Here is a 27425-nt window from a genome sequence, read left to right on the forward strand (position 1 = left end):
CCCACAGGGAGGTGCACCGTTGCCAGAGACACTGCAATACTGGGTCGATGCGTGGAGTGGACGGAGCCAAGCCCCTATTCCATCTCCCTGTTGCAAAATTCAATTTAATATTCGGTCCCGAAGCCGAGAAGCGATAACCTCCTGAATAGACGTTTGCCATTTGACTGAGTGTGAAAAGACTGAGTGTCAAAGTGGAAATGGCAACTCAAGCCCTCTGCTGGTGACACTGCTGCTACTGTAGGGAGCCATGTGTTCAGCCTTCTGTATATGTTTGCAGGGGATTGAGGGCAACTCCCCTGGTGGTCCAGTGGTTAGGACGCAACATTTAAAACTCGTTGAGACCCGGGTTCGAATCCTGGTCAGGGGATGATTTTCTGGTGCAGATTAATTGGCACCGTTCAAGAAAATCTCCCATCCTGAGCACAATGCTCCACCCAAACCAGTGCCTTTTACTCACCTTAACACTCAGTTAGCAGCACAGTTTGATCTCACAGCTTCCAATGTGGCCATTCACAGTGCACTCCCTCCAAACACACACGCACTGTCTGCTCGCATTTTTAAAGTCAGCAACGTGAAGTTATTTCGCCTCTCGCTTGTGGCAGTTTGAACGTTAACATTGTGTCTCTCTCGCGCTCTCTGTTTCGGGAAATGTCTGACTTGGAAACAATTAATTCTGGAACTGCCAGTTTAAAACTGCAGTAATTTTTCACACAACAACTGGAGTTGAATGTTTCAGGTCAGGAGACCAAGTCTGTGGAAGGTGGCACGTCCCAATACACAGGCTTGCAGCTTCCTGAAAAGTGACCTGAGACTGACGTCTTTCCCTCCAAGGTAAAACTGCAAGAGGGAAAAGGAAGAAAGGGAGTGGCACTCATCCATCCCAGGAGTAAACAAAAAAACCACAGTTGCAATATCTCAGCATTCTGAGTAATAATACAGGCTCCAAAAATCCGTTCAGCATTTTGAATATCTCCCCACAGGGAGGTGCACCGTTGCCAGAGACACTGTAATACTGGGTCGATGCGTGGAGTGGACGGAGCAAGCTCTTGTTCCATCTCCCGGTTCCAAAAATCAATTTAATATTTGGTCCCCAGATAGGGGACATATCAGATATTAAACTGATAAGAACAGAAACTTTTTTTTTTTTTTTTCTGACACTCTGGGGTGCCTTATTGCCTTACAGATTCATTCCAGATTCCTTGCAGTGACATTACATCAAGCCAAAGCTCTACAAGCCAAAGCTCTACACTCTGCCCGAGGGGATTTCTCCCTGACTGCATCCCCCCGGCATACAATGGCAGGAAGGCTCCAAATGGTTGCCTTCCCCCACTTGACCACTTGATCTTCGCCAAAAGGCCGAGAAGCGATAACGCGCTCGATGCGAATTGATCTCCGCTCCTGTTTTCCCTCCCTCTTTGGTCTCTGGCTGACTGTGTCTAAAGCAGTCTGGAAGCACTGCCGTTCTCTCCCACTCTGGGCACATTTTTGCCACCGTTTCTAATTGCAACAGTGGATCAGTTTAAAGAAGTTGCCGTTTTTTCCTTTCTTGCTAGGATTGCTTGACAGATTGGTAAATTTGCCAGTCGGCCACCGATCAGATGGGAGAAGGTGGTGTCTCAACGGACCTCCGTCAGTCAGTCTCAGTCACTAACTCACTGCCGTGGAAGGAAACCGCTTTAAAGAAAACTAGTGACGTGACGTGACGTGTCTCACAGCGAGTGAGTGAGATTGCAACGGCCAATTGAGAAAGAGGTGAGGTGCTGACAATCAGCAGCTCGTGTTTAAACGTTCATTCCACAGCAGGCAAGACCAATCAAAAGAAAATACTGCAGATGCTGGCTCGGCTGGCTGGGCTGGCTGGCTGGAAATGGGAAATAAATACACAAGACGTGTTAAAGGCTGGTTAAACTGTCGAAAGAAACAAGGCGTTAATGTTTCAGAAGTGCCTATTGAAAGATGTCTCTCAAGCTGCTCCCTGACTGGGCCCTGTCCATTGTCACGTTAATCCCAGGGCGGGGCGGGACTGCTTTGACCAGGAGACCTGTTTTCTGGGACGCAGGTGTGACATTCCAGGGAGTGCACCTGCTTTGTGCTGATTCGAAACGACCACGACAACGGCAACTTGCAGTTCTATATTACCACGACAACGCGCGTGTATATATTGCTACAGCAACAACTGGAGGCGGGACATTTCCCTTGAAGGGCGACATGCAAACAACCATCGCCGGCACCGCATCGCTGCAGTATTTTCTCCCAGAGTGTATCATCGGATATACGGTACGATATTTGAGCGGAATTAATCTCTCAGAGCATCAGCACGTTGCGAGCGAAGGGACGTTTTGATTCTTAAAACCTGCCCTTGCAATCGTAAAAGGTAGCGAATGCTGTCTAGTGGCAGTGTGTGGCGACACAAGGCATACTTACCTGGCAGGGGAGAATCTGTGATCCCGAAGGCGGATCTCCCAGGACGAGGCTAGCCCATTGCACTTGGGGTGTGCGCTGACGCCTGCGATGTCCCCAAATGCGGGATACTCGACTGCAAAATTTGTGGTAGTGGGGGACTGCGTTCGCGCTCTCCCCTGCATCGAAACGAAAAGTTAGATTGTCGACCCCGCGGTCCACCAATCGGATGGGTGACGGTGTTGTGTGTGTGTGTGTGTGTGTGTGTGTACGTATGTCAGTCAGTCTCTCACTCAGAGCTGCTGTGGAAGGAAACCTTTTTAAAAAGAACTTGCATATCGAAAGAAAGATGTGTCTCAAGCTGCCGGGGCCCTGTCCATTGTCACGTTAATGGCTGGACTGCTTTGACCAGGAGACCTGTTTCCTGGGTCGGAGGTGTGAGATTCCAGGGGACCTGCTTTGTGCTGATTTCCAACGGCCGTCCCTCCCTCCCTCCCCCCAGGCCTTCCTTCTGAACAACTTTGTCGTTTTATCGAGGGCCAGAAGCCTGCCTGTGAAAGGGAAGGATCAGCCGGTCGGCCCCCTGCTGGTCGCTGCTGCTCGTGGAGCAGGCGTGCGTGTCCTCAGCCTCTCGGACAGGTTCCTCAGGCGGTTGAGGCAGCTCCCCCAGGTGGCCCAGTGGTCGAGGACGCAACCTTTTAAATCGTTGAGACCCGGGTTCCAATCCCGGTCGGGGGGATGATTTTCTGGTGCAGATTAATTGGCACCACTCAAAGAAAGTCTCCCCTCCTGAGCGCAATGCTCCACCCTCACCACCACTGCCTTTTCCTCACCGAGACAAACAGACAGTCCGTCCAGTCCAGGAGCGCAGTTTTCATTTGTACTCAGACCCTGCTTGTTCAAAGTTAAGTTATTTTGCAGTTTGAATTATAATCGCTGCCTGCGTGCGAGCGAGCGAGCGAGCGAACGAGCGGCACTCAGCCCAGGAGAAGAAAAGAATAGCACTGAGCTGAGAAAGTAAGTGCAATATATCAGCTTTATTCTCAGTCATAATACGTACACACGGACAGAGACGCTGGGAAAGAGCTGTTTTTCCTTTTGAATATCTCCCCACAGGGAGGTGCACCGTTGCCAGAGACACTGCAATACTGGGTCGATGCGTGGAGTGGACGGAGCCAAGCCCCTATTCCATCTCCCTGTTGCAAAATTCAATTTAATATTCGGTCCCGAAGCCGAGAAGCGATAACCTCCTGAATAGACGTTTGCCATTTGACTGAGTGTGAAAAGACTGAGTGTCAAAGTGGAAATGGCAAGTCAAGCCCTCTGCTGGTGACACTGCTGCTACTGTAGGGAGCCATGTGTTCAGCCTTCTGTATATGTTTGCAGGGGATTGAGGGCAACTCCCCTGGTGGTCCAGTGGTTAGGACGCAACATTTAAAACTCGTTGAGACCCGGGTTCGAATCCTGGTCAGGGGATGATTTTCTGGTGCAGATTAATTGGCACCGTTCAAGAAAATCTCCCATCCTGAGCACAATGCTCCACCCAAACCAGTGCCTTTTACTCACCTTAACACTCAGTTAGCAGCACAGTTTGATCTCACAGCTTCCAATGTGGCCATTCACAGTGCACTCCCTCCAAACACACACGCACTGTCTGCTCGCATTTTTAAAGTCAGCAACGTGAAGTTATTTCGCCTCTCGCTTGTGGCAGTTTGAACGTTAACATTGTGTCTCTCTCGCGCTCTCTGTTTCGGGAAATGTCTGACTTGGAAACAATTAATTCTGGAACTGCCAGTTTAAAACTGCAGTAATTTTTCACACAACAACTGGAGTTGAATGTTTCAGGTCAGGAGACCAAGTCTGTGGAAGGTGGCACGTCCCAATACACAGGCTTGCAGCTTCCTGAAAAGTGACCTGAGACTGACGTCTTTCCCTCCAAGGTAAAACTGCAAGAGGGAAAAGGAAGAAAGGGAGTGGCACTCATCCATCCCAGGAGTAAACAAAAAAACCACAGTTGCAATATCTCAGCATTCTGAGTAATAATACAGGCTCCAAAAATCCGTTCAGCATTTTGAATATCTCCCCACAGGGAGGTGCACCGTTGCCAGAGACACTGTAATACTGGGTCGATGCGTGGAGTGGACGGAGCAAGCTCTTGTTCCATCTCCCGGTTCCAAAAATCAATTTAATATTTGGTCCCCAGATAGGGGACATATCAGATATTAAACTGATAAGAACAGAAACTTTTTTTTTTTTTTTTCTGACACTCTGGGGTGCCTTATTGCCTTACAGATTCATTCCAGATTCCTTGCAGTGACATTACATCAAGCCAAAGCTCTACAAGCCAAAGCTCTACACTCTGCCCGAGGGGATTTCTCCCTGACTGCATCCCCCCGGCATACAATGGCAGGAAGGCTCCAAATGGTTGCCTTCCCCCACTTGACCACTTGATCTTCGCCAAAAGGCCGAGAAGCGATAACGCGCTCGATGCGAATTGATCTCCGCTCCTGTTTTCCCTCCCTCTTTGGTCTCTGGCTGACTGTGTCTAAAGCAGTCTGGAAGCACTGCCGTTCTCTCCCACTCTGGGCACATTTTTGCCACCGTTTCTAATTGCAACAGTGGATCAGTTTAAAGAAGTTGCCGTTTTTTCCTTTCTTGCTAGGATTGCTTGACAGATTGGTAAATTTGCCAGTCGGCCACCGATCAGATGGGAGAAGGTGGTGTCTCAACGGACCTCCGTCAGTCAGTCTCAGTCACTAACTCACTGCCGTGGAAGGAAACCGCTTTAAAGAAAACTAGTGACGTGACGTGACGTGTCTCACAGCGAGTGAGTGAGATTGCAACGGCCAATTGAGAAAGAGGTGAGGTGCTGACAATCAGCAGCTCGTGTTTAAACGTTCATTCCACAGCAGGCAAGACCAATCAAAAGAAAATACTGCAGATGCTGGCTCGGCTGGCTGGGCTGGCTGGCTGGAAATGGGAAATAAATACACAAGACGTGTTAAAGGCTGGTTAAACTGTCGAAAGAAACAAGGCGTTAATGTTTCAGAAGTGCCTATTGAAAGATGTCTCTCAAGCTGCTCCCTGACTGGGCCCTGTCCATTGTCACGTTAATCCCAGGGCGGGGCGGGACTGCTTTGACCAGGAGACCTGTTTTCTGGGACGCAGGTGTGACATTCCAGGGAGTGCACCTGCTTTGTGCTGATTCGAAACGACCACGACAACGGCAACTTGCAGTTCTATATTACCACGACAACGCGCGTGTATATATTGCTACAGCAACAACTGGAGGCGGGACATTTCCCTTGAAGGGCGACATGCAAACAACCATCGCCGGCACCGCATCGCTGCAGTATTTTCTCCCAGAGTGTATCATCGGATATACGGTACGATATTTGAGCGGAATTAATCTCTCAGAGCATCAGCACGTTGCGAGCGAAGGGACGTTTTGATTCTTAAAACCTGCCCTTGCAATCGTAAAAGGTAGCGAATGCTGTCTAGTGGCAGTGTGTGGCGACACAAGGCATACTTACCTGGCAGGGGAGAATCTGTGATCCCGAAGGCGGATCTCCCAGGACGAGGCTAGCCCATTGCACTTGGGGTGTGCGCTGACGCCTGCGATGTCCCCAAATGCGGGATACTCGACTGCAAAATTTGTGGTAGTGGGGGACTGCGTTCGCGCTCTCCCCTGCATCGAAACGAAAAGTTAGATTGTCGACCCCGCGGTCCACCAATCGGATGGGTGACGGTGTTGTGTGTGTGTGTGTGTGTGTGTGTGTGTACGTATGTCAGTCAGTCTCTCACTCAGAGCTGCTGTGGAAGGAAACCTTTTTAAAAAGAACTTGCATATCGAAAGAAAGATGTGTCTCAAGCTGCCGGGGCCCTGTCCATTGTCACGTTAATGGCTGGACTGCTTTGACCAGGAGACCTGTTTCCTGGGTCGGAGGTGTGAGATTCCAGGGGACCTGCTTTGTGCTGATTTCCAACGGCCGTCCCTCCCTCCCTCCCCCCAGGCCTTCCTTCTGAACAACTTTGTCGTTTTATCGAGGGCCAGAAGCCTGCCTGTGAAAGGGAAGGATCAGCCGGTCGGCCCCCTGCTGGTCGCTGCTGCTCGTGGAGCAGGCGTGCGTGTCCTCAGCCTCTCGGACAGGTTCCTCAGGCGGTTGAGGCAGCTCCCCCAGGTGGCCCAGTGGTCGAGGACGCAACCTTTTAAATCGTTGAGACCCGGGTTCCAATCCCGGTCGGGGGGATGATTTTCTGGTGCAGATTAATTGGCACCACTCAAAGAAAGTCTCCCCTCCTGAGCGCAATGCTCCACCCTCACCACCACTGCCTTTTCCTCACCGAGACAAACAGACAGTCCGTCCAGTCCAGGAGCGCAGTTTTCATTTGTACTCAGACCCTGCTTGTTCAAAGTTAAGTTATTTTGCAGTTTGAATTATAATCGCTGCCTGCGTGCGAGCGAGCGAGCGAGCGAACGAGCGGCACTCAGCCCAGGAGAAGAAAAGAATAGCACTGAGCTGAGAAAGTAAGTGCAATATATCAGCTTTATTCTCAGTCATAATACGTACACACGGACAGAGACGCTGGGAAAGAGCTGTTTTTCCTTTTGAATATCTCCCCACAGGGAGGTGCACCGTTGCCAGAGACACTGCAATACTGGGTCGATGCGTGGAGTGGACGGAGCCAAGCCCCTATTCCATCTCCCTGTTGCAAAATTCAATTTAATATTCGGTCCCGAAGCCGAGAAGCGATAACCTCCTGAATAGACGTTTGCCATTTGACTGAGTGTGAAAAGACTGAGTGTCAAAGTGGAAATGGCAACTCAAGCCCTCTGCTGGTGACACTGCTGCTACTGTAGGGAGCCATGTGTTCAGCCTTCTGTATATGTTTGCAGGGGATTGAGGGCAACTCCCCTGGTGGTCCAGTGGTTAGGACGCAACATTTAAAACTCGTTGAGACCCGGGTTCGAATCCTGGTCAGGGGATGATTTTCTGGTGCAGATTAATTGGCACCGTTCAAGAAAATCTCCCATCCTGAGCGCAATGCTCCACCCAAACCAGTGCCTTTTACTCACCTTAACACTCAGTTAGCAGCACAGTTTGATCTCACAGCTTCCAATGTGGCCATTCACAGTGCACTCCCTCCAAACACACACGCACTGTCTGCTCGCATTTTTAAAGTCAGCAACGTGAAGTTATTTCGCCTCTCGCTTGTGGCAGTTTGAACGTTAACATTGTGTCTCTCTCGCGCTCTCTGTTTCGGGAAATGTCTGACTTGGAAACAATTAATTCTGGAACTGCCAGTTTAAAACTGCAGTAATTTTTCACACAACAACTGGAGTTGAATGTTTCAGGTCAGGAGACCAAGTCTGTGGAAGGTGGCACGTCCCAATACACAGGCTTGCAGCTTCCTGAAAAGTGACCTGAGACTGACGTCTTTCCCTCCAAGGTAAAACTGCAAGAGGGAAAAGGAAGAAAGGGAGTGGCACTCATCCATCCCAGGAGTAAACAAAAAAACCACAGTTGCAATATCTCAGCATTCTGAGTAATAATACAGGCTCCAAAAATCCGTTCAGCATTTTGAATATCTCCCCACAGGGAGGTGCACCGTTGCCAGAGACACTGTAATACTGGGTCGATGCGTGGAGTGGACGGAGCAAGCTCTTGTTCCATCTCCCGGTTCCAAAAATCAATTTAATATTTGGTCCCCAGATAGGGGACATATCAGATATTAAACTGATAAGAACAGAAACTTTTTTTTTTTTTTTTCTGACACTCTGGGGTGCCTTATTGCCTTACAGATTCATTCCAGATTCCTTGCAGTGACATTACATCAAGCCAAAGCTCTACAAGCCAAAGCTCTACACTCTGCCCGAGGGGATTTCTCCCTGACTGCATCCCCCCGGCATACAATGGCAGGAAGGCTCCAAATGGTTGCCTTCCCCCACTTGACCACTTGATCTTCGCCAAAAGGCCGAGAAGCGATAACGCGCTCGATGCGAATTGATCTCCGCTCCTGTTTTCCCTCCCTCTTTGGTCTCTGGCCGACTGTGTCTAAAGCAGTCTGGAAGCACTGCCGTTCTCTCCCACTCTGGGCACATTTTTGCCACCGTTTCTAATTGCAACAGTGGATCAGTTTAAAGAAGTTGCCGTTTTTTCCTTTCTTGCTAGGATTGCTTGACAGATTGGTAAATTTGCCAGTCGGCCACCGATCAGATGGGAGAAGGTGGTGTCTCAACGGACCTCCGTCAGTCAGTCTCAGTCACTAACTCACTGCCGTGGAAGGAAACCGCTTTAAAGAAAACTAGTGACGTGACGTGACGTGTCTCACAGCGAGTGAGTGAGATTGCAACGGCCAATTGAGAAAGAGGTGAGGTGCTGACAATCAGCAGCTCGTGTTTAAACGTTCATTCCACAGCAGGCAAGACCAATCAAAAGAAAATACTGCAGATGCTGGCTCGGCTGGCTGGGCTGGCTGGCTGGAAATGGGAAATAAATACACAAGACGTGTTAAAGGCTGGTTAAACTGTCGAAAGAAACAAGGCGTTAATGTTTCAGAAGTGCCTATTGAAAGATGTCTCTCAAGCTGCTCCCTGACTGGGCCCTGTCCATTGTCACGTTAATCCCAGGGCGGGGCGGGACTGCTTTGACCAGGAGACCTGTTTTCTGGGACGCAGGTGTGACATTCCAGGGAGTGCACCTGCTTTGTGCTGATTCGAAACGACCACGACAACGGCAACTTGCAGTTCTATATTACCACGACAACGCGCGTGTATATATTGCTACAGCAACAACTGGAGGCGGGACATTTCCCTTGAAGGGCGACATGCAAACAACCATCGCCGGCACCGCATCGCTGCAGTATTTTCTCCCAGAGTGTATCATCGGATATACGGTACGATATTTGAGCGGAATTAATCTCTCAGAGCATCAGCACGTTGCGAGCGAAGGGACGTTTTGATTCTTAAAACCTGCCCTTGCAATCGTAAAAGGTAGCGAATGCTGTCTAGTGGCAGTGTGTGGCGACACAAGGCATACTTACCTGGCAGGGGAGAATCTGTGATCCCGAAGGCGGATCTCCCAGGACGAGGCTAGCCCATTGCACTTGGGGTGTGCGCTGACGCCTGCGATGTCCCCAAATGCGGGATACTCGACTGCAAAATTTGTGGTAGTGGGGGACTGCGTTCGCGCTCTCCCCTGCATCGAAACGAAAAGTTAGATTGTCGACCCCGCGGTCCACCAATCGGATGGGTGACGGTGTTGTGTGTGTGTGTGTGTGTGTGTGTGTACGTATGTCAGTCAGTCTCTCACTCAGAGCTGCTGTGGAAGGAAACCTTTTTAAAAAGAACTTGCATATCGAAAGAAAGATGTGTCTCAAGCTGCCGGGGCCCTGTCCATTGTCACGTTAATGGCTGGACTGCTTTGACCAGGAGACCTGTTTCCTGGGTCGGAGGTGTGAGATTCCAGGGGACCTGCTTTGTGCTGATTTCCAACGGCCGTCCCTCCCTCCCTCCCCCCAGGCCTTCCTTCTGAACAACTTTGTCGTTTTATCGAGGGCCAGAAGCCTGCCTGTGAAAGGGAAGGATCAGCCGGTCGGCCCCCTGCTGGTCGCTGCTGCTCGTGGAGCAGGCGTGCGTGTCCTCAGCCTCTCGGACAGGTTCCTCAGGCGGTTGAGGCAGCTCCCCCAGGTGGCCCAGTGGTCGAGGACGCAACCTTTTAAATCGTTGAGACCCGGGTTCCAATCCCGGTCGGGGGGATGATTTTCTGGTGCAGATTAATTGGCACCACTCAAAGAAAGTCTCCCCTCCTGAGCGCAATGCTCCACCCTCACCACCACTGCCTTTTCCTCACCGAGACAAACAGACAGTCCGTCCAGTCCAGGAGCGCAGTTTTCATTTGTACTCAGACCCTGCTTGTTCAAAGTTAAGTTATTTTGCAGTTTGAATTATAATCGCTGCCTGCGTGCGAGCGAGCGAGCGAGCGAACGAGCGGCACTCAGCCCAGGAGAAGAAAAGAATAGCACTGAGCTGAGAAAGTAAGTGCAATATATCAGCTTTATTCTCAGTCATAATACGTACACACGGACAGAGACGCTGGGAAAGAGCTGTTTTTCCTTTTGAATATCTCCCCACAGGGAGGTGCACCGTTGCCAGAGACACTGCAATACTGGGTCGATGCGTGGAGTGGACGGAGCCAAGCCCCTATTCCATCTCCCTGTTGCAAAATTCAATTTAATATTCGGTCCCGAAGCCGAGAAGCGATAACCTCCTGAATAGACGTTTGCCATTTGACTGAGTGTGAAAAGACTGAGTGTCAAAGTGGAAATGGCAACTCAAGCCCTCTGCTGGTGACACTGCTGCTACTGTAGGGAGCCATGTGTTCAGCCTTCTGTATATGTTTGCAGGGGATTGAGGGCAACTCCCCTGGTGGTCCAGTGGTTAGGACGCAACATTTAAAACTCGTTGAGACCCGGGTTCGAATCCTGGTCAGGGGATGATTTTCTGGTGCAGATTAATTGGCACCGTTCAAGAAAATCTCCCATCCTGAGCACAATGCTCCACCCAAACCAGTGCCTTTTACTCACCTTAACACTCAGTTAGCAGCACAGTTTGATCTCACAGCTTCCAATGTGGCCATTCACAGTGCACTCCCTCCAAACACACACGCACTGTCTGCTCGCATTTTTAAAGTCAGCAACGTGAAGTTATTTCGCCTCTCGCTTGTGGCAGTTTGAACGTTAACATTGTGTCTCTCTCGCGCTCTCTGTTTCGGGAAATGTCTGACTTGGAAACAATTAATTCTGGAACTGCCAGTTTAAAACTGCAGTAATTTTTCACACAACAACTGGAGTTGAATGTTTCAGGTCAGGAGACCAAGTCTGTGGAAGGTGGCACGTCCCAATACACAGGCTTGCAGCTTCCTGAAAAGTGACCTGAGACTGACGTCTTTCCCTCCAAGGTAAAACTGCAAGAGGGAAAAGGAAGAAAGGGAGTGGCACTCATCCATCCCAGGAGTAAACAAAAAAACCACAGTTGCAATATCTCAGCATTCTGAGTAATAATACAGGCTCCAAAAATCCGTTCAGCATTTTGAATATCTCCCCACAGGGAGGTGCACCGTTGCCAGAGACACTGTAATACTGGGTCGATGCGTGGAGTGGACGGAGCAAGCTCTTGTTCCATCTCCCGGTTCCAAAAATCAATTTAATATTTGGTCCCCAGATAGGGGACATATCAGATATTAAACTGATAAGAACAGAAACTTTTTTTTTTTTTTTTCTGACACTCTGGGGTGCCTTATTGCCTTACAGATTCATTCCAGATTCCTTGCAGTGACATTACATCAAGCCAAAGCTCTACAAGCCAAAGCTCTACACTCTGCCCGAGGGGATTTCTCCCTGACTGCATCCCCCCGGCATACAATGGCAGGAAGGCTCCAAATGGTTGCCTTCCCCCACTTGACCACTTGATCTTCGCCAAAAGGCCGAGAAGCGATAACGCGCTCGATGCGAATTGATCTCCGCTCCTGTTTTCCCTCCCTCTTTGGTCTCTGGCTGACTGTGTCTAAAGCAGTCTGGAAGCACTGCCGTTCTCTCCCACTCTGGGCACATTTTTGCCACCGTTTCTAATTGCAACAGTGGATCAGTTTAAAGAAGTTGCCGTTTTTTCCTTTCTTGCTAGGATTGCTTGACAGATTGGTAAATTTGCCAGTCGGCCACCGATCAGATGGGAGAAGGTGGTGTCTCAACGGACCTCCGTCAGTCAGTCTCAGTCACTAACTCACTGCCGTGGAAGGAAACCGCTTTAAAGAAAACTAGTGACGTGACGTGACGTGTCTCACAGCGAGTGAGTGAGATTGCAACGGCCAATTGAGAAAGAGGTGAGGTGCTGACAATCAGCAGCTCGTGTTTAAACGTTCATTCCACAGCAGGCAAGACCAATCAAAAGAAAATACTGCAGATGCTGGCTCGGCTGGCTGGGCTGGCTGGCTGGAAATGGGAAATAAATACACAAGACGTGTTAAAGGCTGGTTAAACTGTCGAAAGAAACAAGGCGTTAATGTTTCAGAAGTGCCTATTGAAAGATGTCTCTCAAGCTGCTCCCTGACTGGGCCCTGTCCATTGTCACGTTAATCCCAGGGCGGGGCGGGACTGCTTTGACCAGGAGACCTGTTTTCTGGGACGCAGGTGTGACATTCCAGGGAGTGCACCTGCTTTGTGCTGATTCGAAACGACCACGACAACGGCAACTTGCAGTTCTATATTACCACGACAACGCGCGTGTATATATTGCTACAGCAACAACTGGAGGCGGGACATTTCCCTTGAAGGGCGACATGCAAACAACCATCGCCGGCACCGCATCGCTGCAGTATTTTCTCCCAGAGTGTATCATCGGATATACGGTACGATATTTGAGCGGAATTAATCTCTCAGAGCATCAGCACGTTGCGAGCGAAGGGACGTTTTGATTCTTAAAACCTGCCCTTGCAATCGTAAAAGGTAGCGAATGCTGTCTAGTGGCAGTGTGTGGCGACACAAGGCATACTTACCTGGCAGGGGAGAATCTGTGATCCCGAAGGCGGATCTCCCAGGACGAGGCTAGCCCATTGCACTTGGGGTGTGCGCTGACGCCTGCGATGTCCCCAAATGCGGGATACTCGACTGCAAAATTTGTGGTAGTGGGGGACTGCGTTCGCGCTCTCCCCTGCATCGAAACGAAAAGTTAGATTGTCGACCCCGCGGTCCACCAATCGGATGGGTGACGGTGTTGTGTGTGTGTGTGTGTGTGTGTGTGTACGTATGTCAGTCAGTCTCTCACTCAGAGCTGCTGTGGAAGGAAACCTTTTTAAAAAGAACTTGCATATCGAAAGAAAGATGTGTCTCAAGCTGCCGGGGCCCTGTCCATTGTCACGTTAATGGCTGGACTGCTTTGACCAGGAGACCTGTTTCCTGGGTCGGAGGTGTGAGATTCCAGGGGACCTGCTTTGTGCTGATTTCCAACGGCCGTCCCTCCCTCCCTCCCCCCAGGCCTTCCTTCTGAACAACTTTGTCGTTTTATCGAGGGCCAGAAGCCTGCCTGTGAAAGGGAAGGATCAGCCGGTCGGCCCCCTGCTGGTCGCTGCTGCTCGTGGAGCAGGCGTGCGTGTCCTCAGCCTCTCGGACAGGTTCCTCAGGCGGTTGAGGCAGCTCCCCCAGGTGGCCCAGTGGTCGAGGACGCAACCTTTTAAATCGTTGAGACCCGGGTTCCAATCCCGGTCGGGGGGATGATTTTCTGGTGCAGATTAATTGGCACCACTCAAAGAAAGTCTCCCCTCCTGAGCGCAATGCTCCACCCTCACCACCACTGCCTTTTCCTCACCGAGACAAACAGACAGTCCGTCCAGTCCAGGAGCGCAGTTTTCATTTGTACTCAGACCCTGCTTGTTCAAAGTTAAGTTATTTTGCAGTTTGAATTATAATCGCTGCCTGCGTGCGAGCGAGCGAGCGAGCGAACGAGCGGCACTCAGCCCAGGAGAAGAAAAGAATAGCACTGAGCTGAGAAAGTAAGTGCAATATATCAGCTTTATTCTCAGTCATAATACGTACACACGGACAGAGACGCTGGGAAAGAGCTGTTTTTCCTTTTGAATATCTCCCCACAGGGAGGTGCACCGTTGCCAGAGACACTGCAATACTGGGTCGATGCGTGGAGTGGACGGAGCCAAGCCCCTATTCCATCTCCCTGTTGCAAAATTCAATTTAATATTCGGTCCCGAAGCCGAGAAGCGATAACCTCCTGAATAGACGTTTGCCATTTGACTGAGTGTGAAAAGACTGAGTGTCAAAGTGGAAATGGCAACTCAAGCCCTCTGCTGGTGACACTGCTGCTACTGTAGGGAGCCATGTGTTCAGCCTTCTGTATATGTTTGCAGGGGATTGAGGGCAACTCCCCTGGTGGTCCAGTGGTTAGGACGCAACATTTAAAACTCGTTGAGACCCGGGTTCGAATCCTGGTCAGGGGATGATTTTCTGGTGCAGATTAATTGGCACCGTTCAAGAAAATCTCCCATCCTGAGCACAATGCTCCACCCAAACCAGTGCCTTTTACTCACCTTAACACTCAGTTAGCAGCACAGTTTGATCTCACAGCTTCCAATGTGGCCATTCACAGTGCACTCCCTCCAAACACACACGCACTGTCTGCTCGCATTTTTAAAGTCAGCAACGTGAAGTTATTTCGCCTCTCGCTTGTGGCAGTTTGAACGTTAACATTGTGTCTCTCTCGCGCTCTCTGTTTCGGGAAATGTCTGACTTGGAAACAATTAATTCTGGAACTGCCAGTTTAAAACTGCAGTAATTTTTCACACAACAACTGGAGTTGAATGTTTCAGGTCAGGAGACCAAGTCTGTGGAAGGTGGCACGTCCCAATACACAGGCTTGCAGCTTCCTGAAAAGTGACCTGAGACTGACGTCTTTCCCTCCAAGGTAAAACTGCAAGAGGGAAAAGGAAGAAAGGGAGTGGCACTCATCCATCCCAGGAGTAAACAAAAAAACCACAGTTGCAATATCTCAGCATTCTGAGTAATAATACAGGCTCCAAAAATCCGTTCAGCATTTTGAATATCTCCCCACAGGGAGGTGCACCGTTGCCAGAGACACTGTAATACTGGGTCGATGCGTGGAGTGGACGGAGCAAGCTCTTGTTCCATCTCCCGGTTCCAAAAATCAATTTAATATTTGGTCCCCAGATAGGGGACATATCAGATATTAAACTGATAAGAACAGAAACTTTTTTTTTTTTTTTTCTGACACTCTGGGGTGCCTTATTGCCTTACAGATTCATTCCAGATTCCTTGCAGTGACATTACATCAAGCCAAAGCTCTACAAGCCAAAGCTCTACACTCTGCCCGAGGGGATTTCTCCCTGACTGCATCCCCCCGGCATACAATGGCAGGAAGGCTCCAAATGGTTGCCTTCCCCCACTTGACCACTTGATCTTCGCCAAAAGGCCGAGAAGCGATAACGCGCTCGATGCGAATTGATCTCCGCTCCTGTTTTCCCTCCCTCTTTGGTCTCTGGCTGACTGTGTCTAAAGCAGTCTGGAAGCACTGCCGTTCTCTCCCACTCTGGGCACATTTTTGCCACCGTTTCTAATTGCAACAGTGGATCAGTTTAAAGAAGTTGCCGTTTTTTCCTTTCTTGCTAGGATTGCTTGACAGATTGGTAAATTTGCCAGTCGGCCACCGATCAGATGGGAGAAGGTGGTGTCTCAACGGACCTCCGTCAGTCAGTCTCAGTCACTAACTCACTGCCGTGGAAGGAAACCGCTTTAAAGAAAACTAGTGACGTGACGTGACGTGTCTCACAGCGAGTGAGTGAGATTGCAACGGCCAATTGAGAAAGAGGTGAGGTGCTGACAATCAGCAGCTCGTGTTTAAACGTTCATTCCACAGCAGGCAAGACCAATCAAAAGAAAATACTGCAGATGCTGGCTCGGCTGGCTGGGCTGGCTGGCTGGAAATGGGAAATAAATACACAAGACGTGTTAAAGGCTGGTTAAACTGTCGAAAGAAACAAGGCGTTAATGTTTCAGAAGTGCCTATTGAAAGATGTCTCTCAAGCTGCTCCCTGACTGGGCCCTGTCCATTGTCACGTTAATCCCAGGGCGGGGCGGGACTGCTTTGACCAGGAGACCTGTTTTCTGGGACGCAGGTGTGACATTCCAGGGAGTGCACCTGCTTTGTGCTGATTCGAAACGACCACGACAACGGCAACTTGCAGTTCTATATTACCACGACAACGCGCGTGTATATATTGCTACAGCAACAACTGGAGGCGGGACATTTCCCTTGAAGGGCGACATGCAAACAACCATCGCCGGCACCGCATCGCTGCAGTATTTTCTCCCAGAGTGTATCATCGGATATACGGTACGATATTTGAGCGGAATTAATCTCTCAGAGCATCAGCACGTTGCGAGCGAAGGGACGTTTTGATTCTTAAAACCTGCCCTTGCAATCGTAAAAGGTAGCGAATGCTGTCTAGTGGCAGTGTGTGGCGACACAAGGCATACTTACCTGGCAGGGGAGAATCTGTGATCCCGAAGGCGGATCTCCCAGGACGAGGCTAGCCCATTGCACTTGGGGTGTGCGCTGACGCCTGCGATGTCCCCAAATGCGGGATACTCGACTGCAAAATTTGTGGTAGTGGGGGACTGCGTTCGCGCTCTCCCCTGCATCGAAACGAAAAGTTAGATTGTCGACCCCGCGGTCCACCAATCGGATGGGTGACGGTGTTGTGTGTGTGTGTGTGTGTGTGTGTGTACGTATGTCAGTCAGTCTCTCACTCAGAGCTGCTGTGGAAGGAAACCTTTTTAAAAAGAACTTGCATATCGAAAGAAAGATGTGTCTCAAGCTGCCGGGGCCCTGTCCATTGTCACGTTAATGGCTGGACTGCTTTGACCAGGAGACCTGTTTCCTGGGTCGGAGGTGTGAGATTCCAGGGGACCTGCTTTGTGCTGATTTCCAACGGCCGTCCCTCCCTCCCTCCCCCCAGGCCTTCCTTCTGAACAACTTTGTCGTTTTATCGAGGGCCAGAAGCCTGCCTGTGAAAGGGAAGGATCAGCCGGTCGGCCCCCTGCTGGTCGCTGCTGCTCGTGGAGCAGGCGTGCGTGTCCTCAGCCTCTCGGACAGGTTCCTCAGGCGGTTGAGGCAGCTCCCCCAGGTGGCCCAGTGGTCGAGGACGCAACCTTTTAAATCGTTGAGACCCGGGTTCCAATCCCGGTCGGGGGGATGATTTTCTGGTGCAGATTAATTGGCACCACTCAAAGAAAGTCTCCCCTCCTGAGCGCAATGCTCCACCCTCACCACCACTGCCTTTTCCTCACCGAGACAAACAGACAGTCCGTCCAGTCCAGGAGCGCAGTTTTCATTTGTACTCAGACCCTGCTTGTTCAAAGTTAAGTTATTTTGCAGTTTGAATTATAATCGCTGCCTGCGTGCGAGCGAGCGAGCGAGCGAACGAGCGGCACTCAGCCCAGGAGAAGAAAAGAATAGCACTGAGCTGAGAAAGTAAGTGCAATATATCAGCTTTATTCTCAGTCATAATACGTACACACGGACAGAGACGCTGGGAAAGAGCTGTTTTTCCTTTTGAATATCTCCCCACAGGGAGGTGCACCGTTGCCAGAGACACTGCAATACTGGGTCGATGCGTGGAGTGGACGGAGCCAAGCCCCTATTCCATCTCCCTGTTGCAAAATTCAATTTAATATTCGGTCCCGAAGCCGAGAAGCGATAACCTCCTGAATAGACGTTTGCCATTTGACTGAGTGTGAAAAGACTGAGTGTCAAAGTGGAAATGGCAACTCAAGCCCTCTGCTGGTGACACTGCTGCTACTGTAGGGAGCCATGTGTTCAGCCTTCTGTATATGTTTGCAGGGGATTGAGGGCAACTCCCCTGGTGGTCCAGTGGTTAGGACGCAACATTTAAAACTCGTTGAGACCCGGGTTCGAATCCTGGTCAGGGGATGATTTTCTGGTGCAGATTAATTGGCACCGTTCAAGAAAATCTCCCATCCTGAGCACAATGCTCCACCCAAACCAGTGCCTTTTACTCACCTTAACACTCAGTTAGCAGCACAGTTTGATCTCACAGCTTCCAATGTGGCCATTCACAGTGCACTCCCTCCAAACACACACGCACTGTCTGCTCGCATTTTTAAAGTCAGCAACGTGAAGTTATTTCGCCTCTCGCTTGTGGCAGTTTGAACGTTAACATTGTGTCTCTCTCGCGCTCTCTGTTTCGGGAAATGTCTGACTTGGAAACAATTAATTCTGGAACTGCCAGTTTAAAACTGCAGTAATTTTTCACACAACAACTGGAGTTGAATGTTTCAGGTCAGGAGACCAAGTCTGTGGAAGGTGGCACGTCCCAATACACAGGCTTGCAGCTTCCTGAAAAGTGACCTGAGACTGACGTCTTTCCCTCCAAGGTAAAACTGCAAGAGGGAAAAGGAAGAAAGGGAGTGGCACTCATCCATCCCAGGAGTAAACAAAAAAACCACAGTTGCAATATCTCAGCATTCTGAGTAATAATACAGGCTCCAAAAATCCGTTCAGCATTTTGAATATCTCCCCACAGGGAGGTGCACCGTTGCCAGAGACACTGTAATACTGGGTCGATGCGTGGAGTGGACGGAGCAAGCTCTTGTTCCATCTCCCGGTTCCAAAAATCAATTTAATATTTGGTCCCCAGATAGGGGACATATCAGATATTAAACTGATAAGAACAGAAACTTTTTTTTTTTTTTTTCTGACACTCTGGGGTGCCTTATTGCCTTACAGATTCATTCCAGATTCCTTGCAGTGACATTACATCAAGCCAAAGCTCTACAAGCCAAAGCTCTACACTCTGCCCGAGGGGATTTCTCCCTGACTGCATCCCCCCGGCATACAATGGCAGGAAGGCTCCAAATGGTTGCCTTCCCCCACTTGACCACTTGATCTTCGCCAAAAGGCCGAGAAGCGATAACGCGCTCGATGCGAATTGATCTCCGCTCCTGTTTTCCCTCCCTCTTTGGTCTCTGGCTGACTGTGTCTAAAGCAGTCTGGAAGCACTGCCGTTCTCTCCCACTCTGGGCACATTTTTGCCACCGTTTCTAATTGCAACAGTGGATCAGTTTAAAGAAGTTGCCGTTTTTTCCTTTCTTGCTAGGATTGCTTGACAGATTGGTAAATTTGCCAGTCGGCCACCGATCAGATGGGAGAAGGTGGTGTCTCAACGGACCTCCGTCAGTCAGTCTCAGTCACTAACTCACTGCCGTGGAAGGAAACCGCTTTAAAGAAAACTAGTGACGTGACGTGACGTGTCTCACAGCGAGTGAGTGAGATTGCAACGGCCAATTGAGAAAGAGGTGAGGTGCTGACAATCAGCAGCTCGTGTTTAAACGTTCATTCCACAGCAGGCAAGACCAATCAAAAGAAAATACTGCAGATGCTGGCTCGGCTGGCTGGGCTGGCTGGCTGGAAATGGGAAATAAATACACAAGACGTGTTAAAGGCTGGTTAAACTGTCGAAAGAAACAAGGCGTTAATGTTTCAGAAGTGCCTATTGAAAGATGTCTCTCAAGCTGCTCCCTGACTGGGCCCTGTCCATTGTCACGTTAATCCCAGGGCGGGGCGGGACTGCTTTGACCAGGAGACCTGTTTTCTGGGACGCAGGTGTGACATTCCAGGGAGTGCACCTGCTTTGTGCTGATTCGAAACGACCACGACAACGGCAACTTGCAGTTCTATATTACCACGACAACGCGCGTGTATATATTGCTACAGCAACAACTGGAGGCGGGACATTTCCCTTGAAGGGCGACATGCAAACAACCATCGCCGGCACCGCATCGCTGCAGTATTTTCTCCCAGAGTGTATCATCGGATATACGGTACGATATTTGAGCGGAATTAATCTCTCAGAGCATCAGCACGTTGCGAGCGAAGGGACGTTTTGATTCTTAAAACCTGCCCTTGCAATCGTAAAAGGTAGCGAATGCTGTCTAGTGGCAGTGTGTGGCGACACAAGGCATACTTACCTGGCAGGGGAGAATCTGTGATCCCGAAGGCGGATCTCCCAGGACGAGGCTAGCCCATTGCACTTGGGGTGTGCGCTGACGCCTGCGATGTCCCCAAATGCGGGATACTCGACTGCAAAATTTGTGGTAGTGGGGGACTGCGTTCGCGCTCTCCCCTGCATCGAAACGAAAAGTTAGATTGTCGACCCCGCGGTCCACCAATCGGATGGGTGACGGTGTTGTGTGTGTGTGTGTGTGTGTGTGTGTACGTATGTCAGTCAGTCTCTCACTCAGAGCTGCTGTGGAAGGAAACCTTTTTAAAAAGAACTTGCATATCGAAAGAAAGATGTGTCTCAAGCTGCCGGGGCCCTGTCCATTGTCACGTTAATGGCTGGACTGCTTTGACCAGGAGACCTGTTTCCTGGGTCGGAGGTGTGAGATTCCAGGGGACCTGCTTTGTGCTGATTTCCAACGGCCGTCCCTCCCTCCCTCCCCCCAGGCCTTCCTTCTGAACAACTTTGTCGTTTTATCGAGGGCCAGAAGCCTGCCTGTGAAAGGGAAGGATCAGCCGGTCGGCCCCCTGCTGGTCGCTGCTGCTCGTGGAGCAGGCGTGCGTGTCCTCAGCCTCTCGGACAGGTTCCTCAGGCGGTTGAGGCAGCTCCCCCAGGTGGCCCAGTGGTCGAGGACGCAACCTTTTAAATCGTTGAGACCCGGGTTCCAATCCCGGTCGGGGGGATGATTTTCTGGTGCAGATTAATTGGCACCACTCAAAGAAAGTCTCCCCTCCTGAGCGCAATGCTCCACCCTCACCACCACTGCCTTTTCCTCACCGAGACAAACAGACAGTCCGTCCAGTCCAGGAGCGCAGTTTTCATTTGTACTCAGACCCTGCTTGTTCAAAGTTAAGTTATTTTGCAGTTTGAATTATAATCGCTGCCTGCGTGCGAGCGAGCGAGCGAGCGAACGAGCGGCACTCAGCCCAGGAGAAGAAAAGAATAGCACTGAGCTGAGAAAGTAAGTGCAATATATCAGCTTTATTCTCAGTCATAATACGTACACACGGACAGAGACGCTGGGAAAGAGCTGTTTTTCCTTTTGAATATCTCCCCACAGGGAGGTGCACCGTTGCCAGAGACACTGCAATACTGGGTCGATGCGTGGAGTGGACGGAGCCAAGCCCCTATTCCATCTCCCTGTTGCAAAATTCAATTTAATATTCGGTCCCGAAGCCGAGAAGCGATAACCTCCTGAATAGACGTTTGCCATTTGACTGAGTGTGAAAAGACTGAGTGTCAAAGTGGAAATGGCAACTCAAGCCCTCTGCTGGTGACACTGCTGCTACTGTAGGGAGCCATGTGTTCAGCCTTCTGTATATGTTTGCAGGGGATTGAGGGCAACTCCCCTGGTGGTCCAGTGGTTAGGACGCAACATTTAAAACTCGTTGAGACCCGGGTTCGAATCCTGGTCAGGGGATGATTTTCTGGTGCAGATTAATTGGCACCGTTCAAGAAAATCTCCCATCCTGAGCACAATGCTCCACCCAAACCAGTGCCTTTTACTCACCTTAACACTCAGTTAGCAGCACAGTTTGATCTCACAGCTTCCAATGTGGCCATTCACAGTGCACTCCCTCCAAACACACACGCACTGTCTGCTCGCATTTTTAAAGTCAGCAACGTGAAGTTATTTCGCCTCTCGCTTGTGGCAGTTTGAACGTTAACATTGTGTCTCTCTCGCGCTCTCTGTTTCGGGAAATGTCTGACTTGGAAACAATTAATTCTGGAACTGCCAGTTTAAAACTGCAGTAATTTTTCACACAACAACTGGAGTTGAATGTTTCAGGTCAGGAGACCAAGTCTGTGGAAGGTGGCACGTCCCAATACACAGGCTTGCAGCTTCCTGAAAAGTGACCTGAGACTGACGTCTTTCCCTCCAAGGTAAAACTGCAAGAGGGAAAAGGAAGAAAGGGAGTGGCACTCATCCATCCCAGGAGTAAACAAAAAAACCACAGTTGCAATATCTCAGCATTCTGAGTAATAATACAGGCTCCAAAAATCCGTTCAGCATTTTGAATATCTCCCCACAGGGAGGTGCACCGTTGCCAGAGACACTGTAATACTGGGTCGATGCGTGGAGTGGACGGAGCAAGCTCTTGTTCCATCTCCCGGTTCCAAAAATCAATTTAATATTTGGTCCCCAGATAGGGGACATATCAGATATTAAACTGATAAGAACAGAAACTTTTTTTTTTTTTTTTCTGACACTCTGGGGTGCCTTATTGCCTTACAGATTCATTCCAGATTCCTTGCAGTGACATTACATCAAGCCAAAGCTCTACAAGCCAAAGCTCTACACTCTGCCCGAGGGGATTTCTCCCTGACTGCATCCCCCCGGCATACAATGGCAGGAAGGCTCCAAATGGTTGCCTTCCCCCACTTGACCACTTGATCTTCGCCAAAAGGCCGAGAAGCGATAACGCGCTCGATGCGAATTGATCTCCGCTCCTGTTTTCCCTCCCTCTTTGGTCTCTGGCTGACTGTGTCTAAAGCAGTCTGGAAGCACTGCCGTTCTCTCCCACTCTGGGCACATTTTTGCCACCGTTTCTAATTGCAACAGTGGATCAGTTTAAAGAAGTTGCCGTTTTTTCCTTTCTTGCTAGGATTGCTTGACAGATTGGTAAATTTGCCAGTCGGCCACCGATCAGATGGGAGAAGGTGGTGTCTCAACGGACCTCCGTCAGTCAGTCTCAGTCACTAACTCACTGCCGTGGAAGGAAACCGCTTTAAAGAAAACTAGTGACGTGACGTGACGTGTCTCACAGCGAGTGAGTGAGATTGCAACGGCCAATTGAGAAAGAGGTGAGGTGCTGACAATCAGCAGCTCGTGTTTAAACGTTCATTCCACAGCAGGCAAGACCAATCAAAAGAAAATACTGCAGATGCTGGCTCGGCTGGCTGGGCTGGCTGGCTGGAAATGGGAAATAAATACACAAGACGTGTTAAAGGCTGGTTAAACTGTCGAAAGAAACAAGGCGTTAATGTTTCAGAAGTGCCTATTGAAAGATGTCTCTCAAGCTGCTCCCTGACTGGGCCCTGTCCATTGTCACGTTAATCCCAGGGCGGGGCGGGACTGCTTTGACCAGGAGACCTGTTTTCTGGGACGCAGGTGTGACATTCCAGGGAGTGCACCTGCTTTGTGCTGATTCGAAACGACCACGACAACGGCAACTTGCAGTTCTATATTACCACGACAACGCGCGTGTATATATTGCTACAGCAACAACTGGAGGCGGGACATTTCCCTTGAAGGGCGACATGCAAACAACCATCGCCGGCACCGCATCGCTGCAGTATTTTCTCCCAGAGTGTATCATCGGATATACGGTACGATATTTGAGCGGAATTAATCTCTCAGAGCATCAGCACGTTGCGAGCGAAGGGACGTTTTGATTCTTAAAACCTGCCCTTGCAATCGTAAAAGGTAGCGAATGCTGTCTAGTGGCAGTGTGTGGCGACACAAGGCATACTTACCTGGCAGGGGAGAATCTGTGATCCCGAAGGCGGATCTCCCAGGACGAGGCTAGCCCATTGCACTTGGGGTGTGCGCTGACGCCTGCGATGTCCCCAAATGCGGGATACTCGACTGCAAAATTTGTGGTAGTGGGGGACTGCGTTCGCGCTCTCCCCTGCATCGAAACGAAAAGTTAGATTGTCGACCCCGCGGTCCACCAATCGGATGGGTGACGGTGTTGTGTGTGTGTGTGTGTGTGTGTGTGTACGTATGTCAGTCAGTCTCTCACTCAGAGCTGCTGTGGAAGGAAACCTTTTTAAAAAGAACTTGCATATCGAAAGAAAGATGTGTCTCAAGCTGCCGGGGCCCTGTCCATTGTCACGTTAATGGCTGGACTGCTTTGACCAGGAGACCTGTTTCCTGGGTCGGAGGTGTGAGATTCCAGGGGACCTGCTTTGTGCTGATTTCCAACGGCCGTCCCTCCCTCCCTCCCCCCAGGCCTTCCTTCTGAACAACTTTGTCGTTTTATCGAGGGCCAGAAGCCTGCCTGTGAAAGGGAAGGATCAGCCGGTCGGCCCCCTGCTGGTCGCTGCTGCTCGTGGAGCAGGCGTGCGTGTCCTCAGCCTCTCGGACAGGTTCCTCAGGCGGTTGAGGCAGCTCCCCCAGGTGGCCCAGTGGTCGAGGACGCAACCTTTTAAATCGTTGAGACCCGGGTTCCAATCCCGGTCGGGGGGATGATTTTCTGGTGCAGATTAATTGGCACCACTCAAAGAAAGTCTCCCCTCCTGAGCGCAATGCTCCACCCTCACCACCACTGCCTTTTCCTCACCGAGACAAACAGACAGTCCGTCCAGTCCAGGAGCGCAGTTTTCATTTGTACTCAGACCCTGCTTGTTCAAAGTTAAGTTATTTTGCAGTTTGAATTATAATCGCTGCCTGCGTGCGAGCGAGCGAGCGAGCGAACGAGCGGCACTCAGCCCAGGAGAAGAAAAGAATAGCACTGAGCTGAGAAAGTAAGTGCAATATATCAGCTTTATTCTCAGTCATAATACGTACACACGGACAGAGACGCTGGGAAAGAGCTGTTTTTCCTTTTGAATATCTCCCCACAGGGAGGTGCACCGTTGCCAGAGACACTGCAATACTGGGTCGATGCGTGGAGTGGACGGAGCCAAGCCCCTATTCCATCTCCCTGTTGCAAAATTCAATTTAATATTCGGTCCCGAAGCCGAGAAGCGATAACCTCCTGAATAGACGTTTGCCATTTGACTGAGTGTGAAAAGACTGAGTGTCAAAGTGGAAATGGCAACTCAAGCCCTCTGCTGGTGACACTGCTGCTACTGTAGGGAGCCATGTGTTCAGCCTTCTGTATATGTTTGCAGGGGATTGAGGGCAACTCCCCTGGTGGTCCAGTGGTTAGGACGCAACATTTAAAACTCGTTGAGACCCGGGTTCGAATCCTGGTCAGGGGATGATTTTCTGGTGCAGATTAATTGGCACCGTTCAAGAAAATCTCCCATCCTGAGCACAATGCTCCACCCAAACCAGTGCCTTTTACTCACCTTAACACTCAGTTAGCAGCACAGTTTGATCTCACAGCTTCCAATGTGGCCATTCACAGTGCACTCCCTCCAAACACACACGCACTGTCTGCTCGCATTTTTAAAGTCAGCAACGTGAAGTTATTTCGCCTCTCGCTTGTGGCAGTTTGAACGTTAACATTGTGTCTCTCTCGCGCTCTCTGTTTCGGGAAATGTCTGACTTGGAAACAATTAATTCTGGAACTGCCAGTTTAAAACTGCAGTAATTTTTCACACAACAACTGGAGTTGAATGTTTCAGGTCAGGAGACCAAGTCTGTGGAAGGTGGCACGTCCCAATACACAGGCTTGCAGCTTCCTGAAAAGTGACCTGAGACTGACGTCTTTCCCTCCAAGGTAAAACTGCAAGAGGGAAAAGGAAGAAAGGGAGTGGCACTCATCCATCCCAGGAGTAAACAAAAAAACCACAGTTGCAATATCTCAGCATTCTGAGTAATAATACAGGCTCCAAAAATCCGTTCAGCATTTTGAATATCTCCCCACAGGGAGGTGCACCGTTGCCAGAGACACTGTAATACTGGGTCGATGCGTGGAGTGGACGGAGCAAGCTCTTGTTCCATCTCCCGGTTCCAAAAATCAATTTAATATTTGGTCCCCAGATAGGGGACATATCAGATATTAAACTGATAAGAACAGAAACTTTTTTTTTTTTTTTTCTGACACTCTGGGGTGCCTTATTGCCTTACAGATTCATTCCAGATTCCTTGCAGTGACATTACATCAAGCCAAAGCTCTACAAGCCAAAGCTCTACACTCTGCCCGAGGGGATTTCTCCCTGACTGCATCCCCCCGGCATACAATGGCAGGAAGGCTCCAAATGGTTGCCTTCCCCCACTTGACCACTTGATCTTCGCCAAAAGGCCGAGAAGCGATAACGCGCTCGATGCGAATTGATCTCCGCTCCTGTTTTCCCTCCCTCTTTGGTCTCTGGCTGACTGTGTCTAAAGCAGTCTGGAAGCACTGCCGTTCTCTCCCACTCTGGGCACATTTTTGCCACCGTTTCTAATTGCAACAGTGGATCAGTTTAAAGAAGTTGCCGTTTTTTCCTTTCTTGCTAGGATTGCTTGACAGATTGGTAAATTTGCCAGTCGGCCACCGATCAGATGGGAGAAGGTGGTGTCTCAACGGACCTCCGTCAGTCAGTCTCAGTCACTAACTCACTGCCGTGGAAGGAAACCGCTTTAAAGAAAACTAGTGACGTGACGTGACGTGTCTCACAGCGAGTGAGTGAGATTGCAACGGCCAATTGAGAAAGAGGTGAGGTGCTGACAATCAGCAGCTCGTGTTTAAACGTTCATTCCACAGCAGGCAAGACCAATCAAAAGAAAATACTGCAGATGCTGGCTCGGCTGGCTGGGCTGGCTGGCTGGAAATGGGAAATAAATACACAAGACGTGTTAAAGGCTGGTTAAACTGTCGAAAGAAACAAGGCGTTAATGTTTCAGAAGTGCCTATTGAAAGATGTCTCTCAAGCTGCTCCCTGACTGGGCCCTGTCCATTGTCACGTTAATCCCAGGGCGGGGCGGGACTGCTTTGACCAGGAGACCTGTTTTCTGGGACGCAGGTGTGACATTCCAGGGAGTGCACCTGCTTTGTGCTGATTCGAAACGACCACGACAACGGCAACTTGCAGTTCTATATTACCACGACAACGCGCGTGTATATATTGCTACAGCAACAACTGGAGGCGGGACATTTCCCTTGAAGGGCGACATGCAAACAACCATCGCCGGCACCGCATCGCTGCAGTATTTTCTCCCAGAGTGTATCATCGGATATACGGTACGATATTTGAGCGGAATTAATCTCTCAGAGCATCAGCACGTTGCGAGCGAAGGGACGTTTTGATTCTTAAAACCTGCCCTTGCAATCGTAAAAGGTAGCGAATGCTGTCTAGTGGCAGTGTGTGGCGACACAAGGCATACTTACCTGGCAGGGGAGAATCTGTGATCCCGAAGGCGGATCTCCCAGGACGAGGCTAGCCCATTGCACTTGGGGTGTGCGCTGACGCCTGCGATGTCCCCAAATGCGGGATACTCGACTGCAAAATTTGTGGTAGTGGGGGACTGCGTTCGCGCTCTCCCCTGCATCGAAACGAAAAGTTAGATTGTCGACCCCGCGGTCCACCAATCGGATGGGTGACGGTGTTGTGTGTGTGTGTGTGTGTGTGTGTGTACGTATGTCAGTCAGTCTCTCACTCAGAGCTGCTGTGGAAGGAAACCTTTTTAAAAAGAACTTGCATATCGAAAGAAAGATGTGTCTCAAGCTGCCGGGGCCCTGTCCATTGTCACGTTAATGGCTGGACTGCTTTGACCAGGAGACCTGTTTCCTGGGTCGGAGGTGTGAGATTCCAGGGGACCTGCTT

General features: G+C 50.1%; 8 non-coding genes and 16 pseudogenes across 8 annotated transcripts; 8 read left to right on the forward strand and 16 right to left on the reverse strand.

Moving 5' to 3' along the window:
• Nucleotides 1-6: 6 nt before the first annotated feature.
• On the reverse strand, nucleotides 7-135 carry LOC137308454 (U2 spliceosomal RNA; annotated as a pseudogene).
• An 844-nt stretch (nucleotides 136-979) lies between these two features.
• On the reverse strand, nucleotides 980-1185 carry LOC137308440 (U2 spliceosomal RNA; annotated as a pseudogene).
• A 1231-nt stretch (nucleotides 1186-2416) lies between these two features.
• LOC137308426 (U1 spliceosomal RNA) lies at nucleotides 2417-2582 on the forward strand. The gene has a single exon (XR_010959519.1). It is a non-coding gene; the product is annotated as a U1 spliceosomal RNA (small nuclear RNA).
• A 933-nt stretch (nucleotides 2583-3515) lies between these two features.
• LOC137308455 (U2 spliceosomal RNA) lies at nucleotides 3516-3644 on the reverse strand (annotated as a pseudogene).
• An 844-nt stretch (nucleotides 3645-4488) lies between these two features.
• LOC137308441 (U2 spliceosomal RNA) lies at nucleotides 4489-4694 on the reverse strand (annotated as a pseudogene).
• A 1231-nt stretch (nucleotides 4695-5925) lies between these two features.
• LOC137308427 (U1 spliceosomal RNA) lies at nucleotides 5926-6091 on the forward strand. The gene has a single exon (XR_010959520.1). It is a non-coding gene; the product is annotated as a U1 spliceosomal RNA (small nuclear RNA).
• A 935-nt stretch (nucleotides 6092-7026) lies between these two features.
• Nucleotides 7027-7155, reverse strand: LOC137308456 (U2 spliceosomal RNA; annotated as a pseudogene).
• Nucleotides 7156-7999: 844 nt separating this feature from the next.
• Nucleotides 8000-8205, reverse strand: LOC137308442 (U2 spliceosomal RNA; annotated as a pseudogene).
• A 1231-nt stretch (nucleotides 8206-9436) lies between these two features.
• Nucleotides 9437-9602, forward strand: LOC137308428 (U1 spliceosomal RNA). Its single transcript, XR_010959521.1, has one exon. It is a non-coding gene; the product is annotated as a U1 spliceosomal RNA (small nuclear RNA).
• A 933-nt stretch (nucleotides 9603-10535) lies between these two features.
• Nucleotides 10536-10664, reverse strand: LOC137308457 (U2 spliceosomal RNA; annotated as a pseudogene).
• Nucleotides 10665-11508: 844 nt separating this feature from the next.
• Nucleotides 11509-11714, reverse strand: LOC137308443 (U2 spliceosomal RNA; annotated as a pseudogene).
• A 1231-nt stretch (nucleotides 11715-12945) lies between these two features.
• LOC137308429 (U1 spliceosomal RNA) lies at nucleotides 12946-13111 on the forward strand. The gene has a single exon (XR_010959522.1). It is a non-coding gene; the product is annotated as a U1 spliceosomal RNA (small nuclear RNA).
• Nucleotides 13112-14044: 933 nt separating this feature from the next.
• On the reverse strand, nucleotides 14045-14173 carry LOC137308458 (U2 spliceosomal RNA; annotated as a pseudogene).
• An 844-nt stretch (nucleotides 14174-15017) lies between these two features.
• On the reverse strand, nucleotides 15018-15223 carry LOC137308444 (U2 spliceosomal RNA; annotated as a pseudogene).
• Nucleotides 15224-16454: 1231 nt separating this feature from the next.
• Nucleotides 16455-16620, forward strand: LOC137308430 (U1 spliceosomal RNA). The gene has a single exon (XR_010959523.1). It is a non-coding gene; the product is annotated as a U1 spliceosomal RNA (small nuclear RNA).
• A 933-nt stretch (nucleotides 16621-17553) lies between these two features.
• On the reverse strand, nucleotides 17554-17682 carry LOC137308459 (U2 spliceosomal RNA; annotated as a pseudogene).
• Nucleotides 17683-18526: 844 nt separating this feature from the next.
• On the reverse strand, nucleotides 18527-18732 carry LOC137308445 (U2 spliceosomal RNA; annotated as a pseudogene).
• A 1231-nt stretch (nucleotides 18733-19963) lies between these two features.
• On the forward strand, nucleotides 19964-20129 carry LOC137308431 (U1 spliceosomal RNA). The gene has a single exon (XR_010959524.1). It is a non-coding gene; the product is annotated as a U1 spliceosomal RNA (small nuclear RNA).
• Nucleotides 20130-21062: 933 nt separating this feature from the next.
• Nucleotides 21063-21191, reverse strand: LOC137308461 (U2 spliceosomal RNA; annotated as a pseudogene).
• An 844-nt stretch (nucleotides 21192-22035) lies between these two features.
• LOC137308446 (U2 spliceosomal RNA) lies at nucleotides 22036-22241 on the reverse strand (annotated as a pseudogene).
• A 1231-nt stretch (nucleotides 22242-23472) lies between these two features.
• LOC137308433 (U1 spliceosomal RNA) lies at nucleotides 23473-23638 on the forward strand. The gene has a single exon (XR_010959525.1). It is a non-coding gene; the product is annotated as a U1 spliceosomal RNA (small nuclear RNA).
• A 933-nt stretch (nucleotides 23639-24571) lies between these two features.
• LOC137308462 (U2 spliceosomal RNA) lies at nucleotides 24572-24700 on the reverse strand (annotated as a pseudogene).
• An 844-nt stretch (nucleotides 24701-25544) lies between these two features.
• LOC137308447 (U2 spliceosomal RNA) lies at nucleotides 25545-25750 on the reverse strand (annotated as a pseudogene).
• Nucleotides 25751-26981: 1231 nt separating this feature from the next.
• LOC137308434 (U1 spliceosomal RNA) lies at nucleotides 26982-27147 on the forward strand. Its single transcript, XR_010959526.1, has one exon. It is a non-coding gene; the product is annotated as a U1 spliceosomal RNA (small nuclear RNA).
• The last annotated feature ends 278 nt before the right edge of the window (nucleotides 27148-27425 follow it).

Source organism: Heptranchias perlo, unplaced genomic scaffold (genome assembly GCF_035084215.1).
Source record: "Heptranchias perlo isolate sHepPer1 unplaced genomic scaffold, sHepPer1.hap1 HAP1_SCAFFOLD_1309, whole genome shotgun sequence".
Lineage (NCBI taxonomy): Eukaryota > Metazoa > Chordata > Chondrichthyes > Hexanchiformes > Hexanchidae > Heptranchias > Heptranchias perlo.